This window comes from Meriones unguiculatus, chromosome 10 (genome assembly GCF_030254825.1).
Source record: "Meriones unguiculatus strain TT.TT164.6M chromosome 10, Bangor_MerUng_6.1, whole genome shotgun sequence".
Classification (NCBI taxonomy): Eukaryota; Metazoa; Chordata; class Mammalia; order Rodentia; family Muridae; genus Meriones; species Meriones unguiculatus.
The window spans coordinates 103705174-103718116 of NC_083358.1; the positions used below are offsets into that span (position 1 = coordinate 103705174).

A 12943-nucleotide genomic window follows, 5' to 3' on the forward strand; every position below is an offset into this window, starting at 1 on the left:
TTTGCATAGAACAAGAGATCACGGTAAATTTTTTCCAAGAAAACTAGTACGTACTCCCCATAGAAAACAGGGCAAGGAGGTGAGTGAAACCTGGGAAGCAATGGAAGGGTCCTCTTGTCCCAGTCATTTCGGCGTCAACAGCAATTTTCCTAACTGAACCGGAGGAGCCCTGTTGTTCTTTCCCCGTATGGGCTTGACTGGTGAGAACAGAAAATAAAACCGAGGCAGGAAGTCTGCCAAGTTCCTACCAAGCAAGAGCTTCTGTGGAGGATGCACTTCGAAAGTGCTACATTCTGGCTCTGTCCCCTGAAGTCCGTAGGTTTAAAACCTCATCCCTAAATGCAGGGCTGGAGCCATAGCTCAATGGCGGGGGGCTTGCCTCCCACACAGGGTGCCCTGGAGTGATCCCTAGCTAGGCCAAGGGAACAGGAAACAGCCCGAAGTCTAAAACAACCAAAATACCTCAGTCAATCTCCAAATTCATGTGTTAAGAGTACTCCTAGTAAGACTTTACTTTCAATTTTTTTATTTTTTATGGATTTAAAAAAAAAAGGTACTCTAGAGGCTGGAGAGGTGAACCAGCAGTTTAGAGTACCGGCTGCTCATGCAGAGGGCCTAGGTTCAATTCTCAGCAGCCACGTGGTGGCTTAAAACCATCTATAACTCCAGTTCCAGGGGATCTGATGCCCTATTCTGACCTCCCTGGGTACCAGGAAAGAATGTGCTGCACATACATACTTACAGGCAAGTGATTAAGTAAAAATAAGTGAATCCTTTTAAATGATGCCTATCATTGGAGTGATCTGACCTATACCTTTTAACCACTCATATTATTTGTGGTAAAACACATAAAACATAACATTTTCTGCTTAGGCATTTCCATGGTGCAGGGCAGAGGTCTTAAATCCACAAAGATGGAGTGACCCTCCCCAGCCACTGCCAGCTGTAATTGTGGAGAATACCCCCTGCCTCCTACCATGCCAAGTTCCTCAGGGAGACCGGGCTGCTCCAGGCTCACCTGCAGGCATTCTGTCTCTTTATTCTTCCATTTTATTCTCTGCTCCGTAAGCAACACTCTTCTGCAGAGAAGCCACCCAGCCCTTACCCTGAGGAAGTTACATCCCTGTCCCCCTGGCTGGTTCCACACTCATTCTCCCCACCGGCCTCTCTTCTTTCATAGTGCTTGTTCTCAGGTCCCCCGAGGCTCAGCAAACTTCCTGGGATCCCTTCCCTTGGCATGAGGCCAGGTGGTGTTGGCTCCCATCTCTGGGATCTGCAGGCACTTGTTTGATTCCCCAGCTTGGGTCTGAGTGTCAGCTGGAGGGCTGTTTACAAGTCTGCGGCCCCCAGAGGCGTGTTTGCACAGGGCACTTACCTAAGACTAGCTGGGTACAAGCCCAGAGGCCCCTAGAGCCCTTCCAGGCCTCCCCAGCAAGGCTGTAATTAGGGAGTGAGGAGGACAGTTGTTGCTTAAGACATCTTAGAGCTTCCAAAAACAAGCCCTCTGTCTTACTACAAAGCCTCTCCACTGTCTATCATTAGAGTCTCAAGCTTGAGATCTCCGGCAGGGTGGCTTTTTCCAGTTTCTGTCTGGAAGGCACGGTCTAGGGTGGCTCCATTAGCCACAGTCTCACAGCAAACCCAGAGACGTGCATGCCTGTATCTGCCAGAGCAGACAGTCCTGGTGTGTGACTAAAGCTGAGTCTTCTTCATACCTGCGTTTGTTTTGTTTCACAGAGACTCTGGAGATTTAACTGTGTGACACAGGCTGTTCGTTTTCAAAGGCAGAACAGAATTACAGTCCTGCTTTTTTTATATATTTTAATTTTGGGACTAGGGTCTTATTATATAGCTCAGGTTGACCTGGAATTTGCAATTCTCCTGCCTCAGCCTTCCAAGTACTGGGATGCCAGGTGTACTCTACCTCGTCAAGCTGTTTCTGTTTTTTGTTTGTTTGTTTGTTTGTTTGTTTTTGTAGTCTAGTATCTACTTCATGTTGGGAGGAAACAGTCTAGCACAGAATAGCCTTTGGATTCGTTGGGGTGAAGACAGAAGTGTGTAATGTTCAGAAACAACATTTAACACATCACATTGAAAGATTCCCTATCCTAAAGATGGTAACGGTGGTGGAAGGGTAAAGATGGTGATGGTTACAGTAACAACAGGGGTGGTAATGGTGGCTGTGATGGTCCTGGGATGCCTGAGAGATGGTGGTGGGGATGCAATGGTGGAGAGGAAACAGTCAGAGATGATGATGATGAAGAGGAAGGAATTGGGGTTGTAAAGGGAGGGGCATGTTGCCATTATAATTGCTCCTGGTCAGTAGCCCTTCTCAAATGGAAAAGACCAGCAATAGCTTCCCCTCCCACTGACTGCCCCAGGAACAGACCTTAGCAGCACTGGACACCCCGTGATTTTTGTAGACGATGGTGGGATCTGACATGAGAAAACTCAAGAGAATTCTCTCAGAGCTCCTTGGTATCGTACCTGGACTGGTTTATACCTGTCATTTGCACTCTTTACATACTGGGGGTATGTAAACAAACCCAGCACAGTGAGAACTACAGGGAGTACCCAGAATGTGCTTGGGGAAAAAAAAAAATCACGTGGATGAGAGATCAAATTTCAAGCTTCTATTTCCTGGTGACTTGGACTCCTGGAGCCTGCCTTTCCTCATCTTGGAGAGGGGACCACTACCCTGATTTGAGCAGCCCAGGCGGATCAGAGGGACAGGGCCTGGCATGCCGCCAGCTTGGAAGGAACGCCAGCTTCTTTGGGACTTGTGCCCCTCCCAGCACAAGGTCCATAACCAGCCCATGCTGCCTGGGCAGACTCAAATATTCACGTCTCCAGTGGTCACTTCTTGCCCTGAGTGAGTTTCATGAGCCCCAGTATTGCTGATTAAGAACACGTTTTGTGCAGGCTGGAGAGATGGCCCAGTGGTTAGGAGAGCATATTGTTATCACAAAGAAACAGAGTTCGATTCCCAGCACCCACATCAGAGAGCTGACAGTTGCCTGAAACTTCAGCTTCAGGGGAAGTGACTCCCCTTATACACACACACACACACACACACACACACACACACACACATACACAGGAAACGTTTAAAGAATCTCATGGGGAAGTGGAGAGATGGCTCAGTGGTGAAGAGCATTTGAATTTGGTTCCCAGAACTCAGGTCCGGAAACTCCTGTCTGGACTATTTCTTTTTGGGGGTGGGGGTGGGGGTGGGGAACAGTTGTCAGTCATAGAAGCCTTCAATGTCTCTCATTCTCAATTATGAGTCTGCAGTCATCAATACCACTGTAAAAGAAGCTTCCTTGCCCAGAGCAGCCAGTGGCAGCAGGGATCATGGATTACCGAATGGCTTCCAGTGGCAGCTTAGACCACAGACACCTACCTGGTCCCTGGCAGCAGCATAGGCCACAGACATCATGCCCTCTGGCGGCAACACAGACTGCAGACATCAATATGGCTTCTGGCGGCAACATGAAACAGGTTAAAATCATGAATTTACTCTACTGAAATATTTCCAATTGGATTTAGCCTTGAGACCAGGAAGAATCCAAACGGTCTTTGCTCTGCAGCAAAGCGTGTGTGATACAGGCTCTGGATTTTGAGTCCAGGAACTGGGGGATGTGTATCTGAATAATTCCCCTCCTCAAATTATAGAGGTACAGGGCAGCTGGCAAGGGGAACCTCATCATGACGGGAGGGGTTCTCTTTCCTAGGCTTCCATAACATTCAGGCTCCTTCCTGTGATAGCATCAAGAACCCCAATAACAGGGCCTTCAATGAAGAATGCACCAAACATAGCAAAGTGCATCCACTAGAGACAGAACTGCCTGTTAGCTCCCAGAAGGCTGTCCCATTTCCCAGCTCTTCAGGCTTCCGGTTCTGGGCTGGCGGAGTTGCAAATGTTGTTAAGGCCAGTTGCTCTGCCACCCTTACGTGCTTAGACATTTAATTGATGTCAACTACAATGGATTTAATTCCTTACATTTCTGTGGTGTTTGTGGTTAGTCTGATCTTCATGTCTCTCTCTTTTGAAGTAAGCATACCAGGTCTTAATATTGGCATTGAAAAAAAAGGCCCAGAGAGAGTAAATAACTCAAGCAGAGATTTATAAAAATTAAAGGGTTATCTTCTTGGCTGTTTTCTAGCATCACCCACAGGATCTGTTTCTTCCCAGGACTACTTCTAGCCTCAAGGTCACACCGTTCCAGCTTCATGTACTATGGAGGCAATAGTCTTTGATCATTTGCAGATTGATAACCAAATCACCTACTTCATTAAGGGCAGGGTAATAACTCGCTGGTAAAGCGACTGTCAAGTGAGCACAAGGACTTCACTTGGATCCCTCAGAACCCTGACAAAAAGCTGGGCATGGTGGCATGTGTCTATAAACCCAGCTCCGGGGAGATGGAGAGAGATGGAAGGCTCCCTGTGGCTGGCTGGCCAGACAACCTACACTGTGAACTTTAGGCCAATGAGAGAAATGCTCTAAAAAAAAAAAAAAAAAAATCAGGGTGTACATCAACTGAGGAAGGATATCCAAGGTTGTCCTATGCCCTCCGCATGCACACACACACACACACACACACGTGCCTACATACACATAAAGGGGAAAATATTTTCCCCATTAAGGTATGAATTAAGTGTTTGGGAAGAGTAGGAAACATCCATGTGGGACATTTAAACTTTCCGTATAATTATTGCACTGTTGCTGACCACAGTTGACTAATAAAGCTCTTCATTTCTCAGCTTTATTGGTGTCTTAGTAACTTTCCTATTGCTGGAACAAAACACCATGCTCAAAAAAACTTATAAAAATGTTTAATTGATGTTTTAGTTAGGGTTTCTATTGCTGCAGAGAGACACCATGACCACAGCAACTCTTTTTGTTGTTGTTTTGTTTTTGCATTTAAAATTTTTTTTTACAACTTATTTGTTATATATCCTGATTTTAGCCCCCTCCCTCACCTCCTCTCAGTCCCATGCTCTCTCCCTCTTCCCCCCATTCCCTTCCCCTAGTCCACTGAAACGGGGAGTTCTCCACTATTGCCATCTGCCCATAGCTTGTCAAGTCTCATCAGGACTGCCTGGATTCTCTCCCTCTGTGGCCTGGCAAGGCTGCATCACCAGGGGCAAGTGATCAAAGAGCAGGCAACTGAGCTCATGACAGATGCAGCCCCTGCTACCCTCATTCGAGGACTTAAATGGAGACTGGGCTGCCTATCGGCTACATCTGAGCCGGCGTCTAGGTCCTCTCCATGCATGGTTGGTACATCAGTCTCTGAAGGACCCCCTGGGCTCAGCTATTTGAGCTTTGTTGGTCTCCTTGTGGGGCTCCTGCCCTGCCCCATGTCATTCTATCCCCCCTTATTTCATTAGACTCCCTGTGCTATGCCCAAAGTTTGGCTGTGAGTCTCAGCATCTGCTTCAATCTCCTGTTGGGTGGAGCCCTTCAGAGGACCCTCTATGGTAGGCTCCCATCCTGTTCCCTGTCTTCCACCGCTTCTGGTGTCTATCCTGTTTGCCATTCTGAATGAAATTTAAGCATCCTCCCTAGGGTCTTCCTTGTTGTTTAGCTTCTTTAGGTCTGTAGATTTTAGTATGGTTATTAGCCTATATTATAAGCTAATATCTGCTTATAAGTGAGTATATAGCATGCATGTCTTTCTGTTTCTGGGTTACCTCACTCAGGATGACCTTTTCTAGTTCCATACATTTGCCTGTAAGTTTCATGAGTTCTTTGTTTTTAATAGCTGAGCAGTATTTCATTGTGTAAATGTGCTGCAATTTCTGTACCCATTCCTCTGTTGAAGAACATTTAGGTTGTTTCCAGATTCTGGCTATTACAGTTAGAGCCTGCAATGGTGGAGTGAAATAACGATGGCAGGCAGCTGAAGCAGCAGCCAGGAGTTCACATCCTTGATCTGAAAGCCAGAGGCAGAGAGAGCCAATTGGGCATGCTATGGGCTTTAGAAACCTCCAAGCCTGCCTGACCCCAGTGACACACCTTCTCCAACAAGACCACACCTCCCAATCCTTCTCTAACAGTTCCTGTAATTGAGGACTATATATTCAAACATACGAGCCTAGAGGACCCATCTTCATTCAAAACACCACATTTTGCAAATGCTAAATGTCACATTTTCACGTTGTAAAGTATAATGATTAGTCAATCTCATCGGTTCACCCTGGAAGTAATGACTTTCATAGGGACTTGGAGGGCAAGAAAGAGAGGTTTCTCACTACTTAGATGAAGTCTAGGCCATGCTCTCCCAATCTATGGTTATTATTAATTAGGGTTTTACAGGGCTAGGAGATGGCTCTCTGGGTAAAGGCACTTGCTGTCGAAAGTGATGATTTCAGTTTGAGCCTCAGTCCCACATGGAGAAAGGAGAGAATCGACTCCTGCAACTGGTCCTCACACTACCACGTGTAGATCTTGGCACACTCACGCCTTGTCCCACCAATGCACAGTAAATGTGCTGGAAGGCTGTGGAACTTTAGGAGGCGGGGCTTAAGTGGTAGAAGTCTCTAGTGTGGGTCTTGGATGTCTGGTCTCTCTCTGCTTTCTGGTGTACCAGAGTGTGACCAGCTTGGACCTCACAGTCCTATCACCGTGAATTAAGCTGCTTCCCTACACTTTCTCTGCCATGTTGACATGAGACTCTTTGAGAAACTAGGAGAAAATGAAACCTTTCTTTTTTTCAAGTTGCTTCAGTCAAGTATTGTGGCCGCAGTGACAGGACATAACTGGTACATGTGTGCGTTATGTGTATATGCAACATTTTCTTTATCCGTGCGTCTGTTGATAAGAACCTTGCTTGATAGCTTGGCTGTTGTGGATGACAGGGTAATGTACACGAGAGCACCAGGGCCTTCTTGCCATGATGCAACCATTTACTTTGGATATATCCCCAGAAGGGTTGCTGGTCTCAATGAATGATCATATTAATTTACATTCCCATCAGCCATGCACAAGAGCTCCCCCCCCCCCCTTTTCATGCCTTCTTGCCTGCATTTGTTACGGTTTGCTTTTGTGATAGCTATGCTAGCAGGGGTCGGATGCTGTTGCACTGTGGCTTTGATTTGTCAAAATCCTGGCATTTGCAACAAAATGGACAGCACCAGAGGACGTTTGTGTTAGGTGAAACAGAGCAAAAGGATAAACGCTACGGCTCTCATCCATGCATGGAAACTATGTAAGCACAGCAGGAAAGAAGAGCCTAGGATGTGGTTACTAATGGCCAAGAAATGAGAGGAGGTGAGGATGGAGCAGGGTGTTGGATGGTGGGTATCAAAATGCAGGCAAATTGGAAAAACTGGTTCTAGTGTTCTATAGCAAGACAGGATGACTGTAACTTGCGACTCAGTATACATTTTTAAAAAGAAAAAAACAAGAAGAAAGGTTTTTAAGTTTCCCAAACACAAGGAGATGATGACTATTCAAGAAGATGAAAATGTCGATTACCTAGAATTGATCATTTCCTATTGTGTGCATCAAATTATCGCACCGAATATAATTTGTTCTCTGCCAATTAAAATTAAAATGTTAAAGTCTTCGCTGGGCTTTGGTTATAGCTAAGGCCCACAAGTAGGTAATAATAAAGGTATTTAAAAGGAACTATTCTAGATTCTAAGGGACTTGCAAGCCCTTGGCCTTGCTGCTTTCACCTCCACCTATGTATTATTCATTCCTTGAATAAATATTTTACCGAGCACTTACCATGAACCACTTTGTGCTGGACCCTGGGGCACAACGGTGGACATGACAGTCACCCCGATGTCATGGAGCTTATAGTCTTGTGGGGGTACAAAGAGGACCCTGGAGATTACGAGGATGTGATAGCTGCCGTAGGAGGGAAAGCAGGCTGCTCCACGGCGTCTGGCGAGCCAGGCCTGAGGAGCCCTTGCCAGTTTGGTTTTGCATGGACTGTGAGGAGGTGCTGAGGGCATAACCCCATTCGCCCTTGGCACACAGAGGGAATTAGAGAGCCATTGCTTAGCACATTCACTTGCCTCTACATGACCATCTTTCTCCCTCAGCTGAAGCCAGCACCATTGTGCTGGATTGATGGCCCCTATTGATCTTAGCCATTGGTAATAGGCCCATTAGAGATTCCACTTGAGGGCACTGCCTGCTGCACCCCCTGATAATTCCCTAACAATTTACCCACACTTTTGCTCAAATAGGTCCATCTTCAGGCTTGGAGCACTTGCAAGTCAGGGCCTATTTAACTGACCTGTTTTCTCTGCACCAAGCAAATACATGTAATATCATAAGAGCTGGATAAATATTTAGTAATTGCCCAAATGAGTGAGTGCCCATCCTTCAATACCTGGCTCACAAGGGGGTGGAAAGCTGAATATATATAATGATATATATTCATATATATAAAAGCATTTGCCAATGACTAGGCCCAAGCCAGGACCCCTTTCCCAACACATTTATGACTGCGCAGTGTGCATTGTGTGCAATTGTGTCGAGAGAGAGCATGTACACATGTCTGTGCCTTATCTTCCCGTACAGAGAAAAAGTCCCAGAGAATTATTAATGGTATCGCTCCCATCCTTAATAAGTGGTAAGGCATTTGGCAGTTATCACGGGTCAGGGATCTAAAACTATGGACTTTATAGGAAATTTTGCATTGAAAAGCTGTTCTGGGTTGTCTCAGCGCTTAGGAGCTCTTACTGCTCTTGCAGAAGATCAAAGTTCAAGTCCCAGCGCCTACGTGAGGTATCTCACCAACACCTGCAACTCTAGCTCCAGAGGTTCCAATGCCCTCTTCTGGACTCCAGGACCACCCACAAGCACCATCACATAGATACACAAATACACATAATTTTAAAATAGTAGAAAAATAAACCCTTTTCTTAAAAAAAAAAAAAAACAGGGCGGGGTGACACAGCCGCACGTATCTTTAACTCAGGAGGCAGAGGCAGGCAGGTCTCTGTGAGCGAGAGGCCAGCCTGGTGTACACAGACAGTTCCGGACCATCCAGAGCGACATAGTGAGGCCCTGCCTCAAACAAACAAAAGACACGCCCAGAACAAAGCCTCTCGGTTGCCGAGCTAACATACGACAGGGCTGAGGTGAGGCTGGCGTGAGGAATGGGAAGCAGGTGCTGACTTTATGTGCGTTTTTTAGTTCGTTTCTTTTTCCTACGAATGGGTGTTCCGCCTAAGTGGATGCCTGCGCGCCATGCGCATGCCTGGTGCTGGTGGCGGTCAGAAGGTGTCGAGTCCCCTGGAACCGGAGTTACAGATGGTCGTGAGTTGCCACGTGAATTCTGGGACTAGAACCCAGGTCCCCTGCAAGATCAGCGCATGTCCTTCACCTCTGCTGAGCCGTTTCTCCAGCCCTCGGGTCTGTTTGTTTCCCTCACGTTACTTCCATTATTTTTAAAGCACACGGTCCCTCCAGATGATTTATTTGACACTTGAAGGAAGAGATCTGTAGGCCAGTAAAATCTGTTTTCCACCGGATAGCAGCCAGGAGTCTGCCCTTTCCTGCCCAGGTTACAGGACTTCACGGAAGGCCTGGAAGAGTTTCTCCCACTGCAAAGCAGGCTTGTTCAGAAGGATTTGCAATCTTTCAACCTCACAGTGGTGCAGAGGCGAGCCACACTTAGGAGACACCGCTCTGACCCTTGACCTTTCGCAGCACGATGGGACCACGCCCCCGTAGTCGGCAGTGGCGGGCAGAAGCAGCAGACCAGATTCACCAGCTAGTCTCAAGGTCACAAGTGCGGCCACAGTGAGGCGAGCTGCTTAGCCGGCGCCAGCGAAAAAGCAGGTGTGGTGCAGTCCTGCTGTCTATTTTCAACATACTATGTGGCGTCTTTGTTTGTTTGTTCTGAGGGGAGGAGAGTACAACCCCATCGTCAGTCAAGGGACACCTATCGAAATTGCCTTAAGATCTTATTTATTTAGATCACCGAGCCCCGTGCCCTGCAAGCGCCACTCCCGGACCTGGTAGCTCTTCGGGACCTACCTGTTAGCACACACGTTACAGGGGTCACTCAGTCCCTCTGTAGGGGAGGTGCCCCACCCCCATCAGCAGTCACTCGGGCTCAGGACGCCCAGCTGGTGGGGGCCCTGCCTGTTGAGTCTCTTCCCTTCCCATCCTGGCTTTCTTTTCCCCTTCAGCCGTTGACTTTTCTGTATTCTACTCTCCCTGTCCTTTCTATGCGGTCTCATGTCTCACCTGGCTCTGTGTTCTCCATCGTCTGGGCGTTCTCGGCCTCCTCGACCTTCCACAGAGACTTTTCAGGGCCCACCATGAAGTCCTGTCACCTGGGCAGGAAAAGTCTGTTCCTGGCTGTGATCCTATGGAAGACAGAGTTTAATCGTCTACAGATCTCTTCTGCTCCCTTCAAGCGTCAACCTCACAAGCAGGCTGTGGAACCAGAATCTGAGATGTTTACCGAATGCCGGGCACTACGTCGATACTCCAATCTATGAGCTTTTGTTTTGATTTGGTTTGGCTTTTGCTTGAAGATTTCTATGTGCACTTATTTATTCTTAGGTGTATGTGTGTGAGTCTGCGTGAGCTTATGTATACCGCTTACGTGGAGGAGGCCAGGAGAGAGTGTTCGGTGCCTCATATTCCCAGGCTTAAATGGTCTTCCTGCCTCAGCCTCCTCAGCTGCTGGGGCCGCCACCACTTCCACACACAATTACATAATTTCCACGCTGTTCACATATGACAGGTAGAGGAATGCACACACTCTGGTGACTTGTCACTGGCCGAACGAATAACCAATTGAGGACAAAACTGATCTTAGACCTGAGGTTTGACTATCAGGTCTGTGTCTGTGCCATTGTTTCCACTCCACCACCGCTGCACAATAACTGGACATGGGCCAGCATGAATGCCTCACAATAGAGAAGTGCAGGCGTTAGGAAGTCAAGACCACAGAGACACAGGCAACAACCCACTCCCACTTCCCCCCTCCAGTCTGAATTTACTCCAAAACTTTGCTCCCACTCCTCTGAGCGAGGCTTTCATAAATCCCCATTTGTGAAGACACTGCTAATAATGGACTGTGTAGACATACCCCCTCAGGCGACTTGCTGATGGCCTGTAATTCCACTACGAGGGAGGCTGAGGCAGAAGGATCATCAATTCAAGGCCTGTTTAGGCTGCAAATTGAGTTCAGGGCCAGCAAACGCATAGGTGCACACATCCGCAGATCGATGGGTGCATATCCCCAGCTGAAGAGTCTCAGAAGCTGCAGGCTTTGCTTTCCCAGCCGGCTGGTAGCCCTTGTGGTCCCTGAGCTTTGTGGAGGACGAAGTCCTGTGAAGAGGCCATTGTTTTCCTTGCCTTTGCTGATAGCATGAGATCAGCCATAGGGCATGGCAGGCCTCCAAGACCCAGCAACGGGGGCAAGTCAGCACTAGGTATCGGGAAGCAGAGAACCAGGGGAGGGATTTGTAATGTAACCAGCAGAAGGCCTGCCTTTTCTGGGAAATTCGTAGAGTACTGAGTGCTTGAGTGCCTAATGGGCCTTGAGGCCCCAGTAAGTGTCTGTGGACGGGTGCCAGGAGCAAACAAATCATTGCAGCCACAAGCCACTCAATCCATAATCAGGCTCTCTGCTGGGAATGCCTGGACAGGCCTGACTGCAACCAGGGAGGCTCTGGGGACGTCCAGCCCCAGTGCTGCCCTGGAGGCCATGTTTACTATACACCTTGCTATTAAGCCGACACAGGTGCCCTCACACGTCATCACACTGAATCATCGCTACCCACTAGAGTAGGGTTCATTATGCCCCGGCATTACAGACATCAAAAGTGAGGTATAGGGAAGGGAAGGTCACGCATCTGCTGAGATAGGGGTTCTCATCCTGACGCCCCTTCCACGGGGGTCACCCAAGACCGTGGGAAAACACAGGTTTTTATACTATGATTCATAACCATAGCCAAATTATAGTTATGAAGTAGCAATAGAAGTAGTTTATTTCAGTCAGGTCACCAAAACACGAGGAACTGTATTAAAGGGTCTCAGCATTAGGAAGGTTGAGATCCACTGTGCTAAGAGATAAAGCAAACTCAGAACTCTGTTTTAACTACTTTTAATGCACTTCTTCTTTTTAAAAATTTTACTTATTTAGTATTACTGTTTGTTTGTTCCTTTTTTTTTTTTTTTAAGACAGAATTTCTCTGTGTAGCCCTGGTTATCCTGGAACCTACTCTGTTGAACTCGGAGATCCACCTGCCTCTGCCTCCCAAGTGCTGGGATTAAAGGAGCTGCACCACCATCACCCTGTTCAAAACATTTCCTAACTACTCTCTGTAATTGCCATCAGAGCATCCATTGACTCAGGCATCCGCTACAGCAGCTGTCTCTAGTTAGAAGGCACCCTGCCCTGATTCAGATTCATCCAGGAATCAGCAGTGTGTGACAGGCTTTTGCTCCACTCTGGGGCTTCACTGGTGAAAGAGCCATGGACCACGCCCTCCTGGAAGCTGGAAGAAAACTGAGTGAGTGCCAGGACTTATGCCCCACACCAAGGCTCCTGGCCAAGGGGACAACTCCATCCTAACGCCAGCCTATAATTAACTGAGCCACGTGTCCAAGGGTTGTGTCCTACAGAAGTAGGGTTTAAATTACCCCAAAAGTGGTAGATAATGCTCACACCCCCTAACTTCTCGTGACAGTGACACTCTGAATGTAGCCAGCTCCCCCACCCACCCCTCAAAGCCCCACAACTTGCAGTGCCCGGGGAGCATACATCCGTACTGGGCAGATTCCGGAAGTCAACCTCAAGTGAGAATGTCACAGTCTGGCTTCCGGCTCTGGTTATACCCACTTCTAGGCACTCCTAATCAGTTAATCATGGTTTAAAAGCTAAGTGCCTGGAAAACTGAAACAAGTGATTCCCAAAGGTAGCGCCGTATCTCAGCAGAGAGCGGAGCACTG

The 12943-nt window shown here is 47.6% G+C and overlaps 1 long non-coding RNA gene across 1 annotated transcript; it reads right to left on the reverse strand.

Annotated features, from left to right (window-relative positions):
- Positions 1 to 4906: 4906 nt before the first annotated feature.
- On the reverse strand, positions 4907 to 11351 carry LOC132656952 (uncharacterized). The gene is made up of 3 exons (XR_009594794.1): positions 11076 to 11351; positions 10223 to 10344; positions 4907 to 9871 (listed from the first exon to the last, which is right to left on the reverse strand). It is a non-coding gene; the product is annotated as an uncharacterized LOC132656952 (long non-coding RNA).
- Positions 11352 to 12943: the final 1592 nt, after the last annotated feature.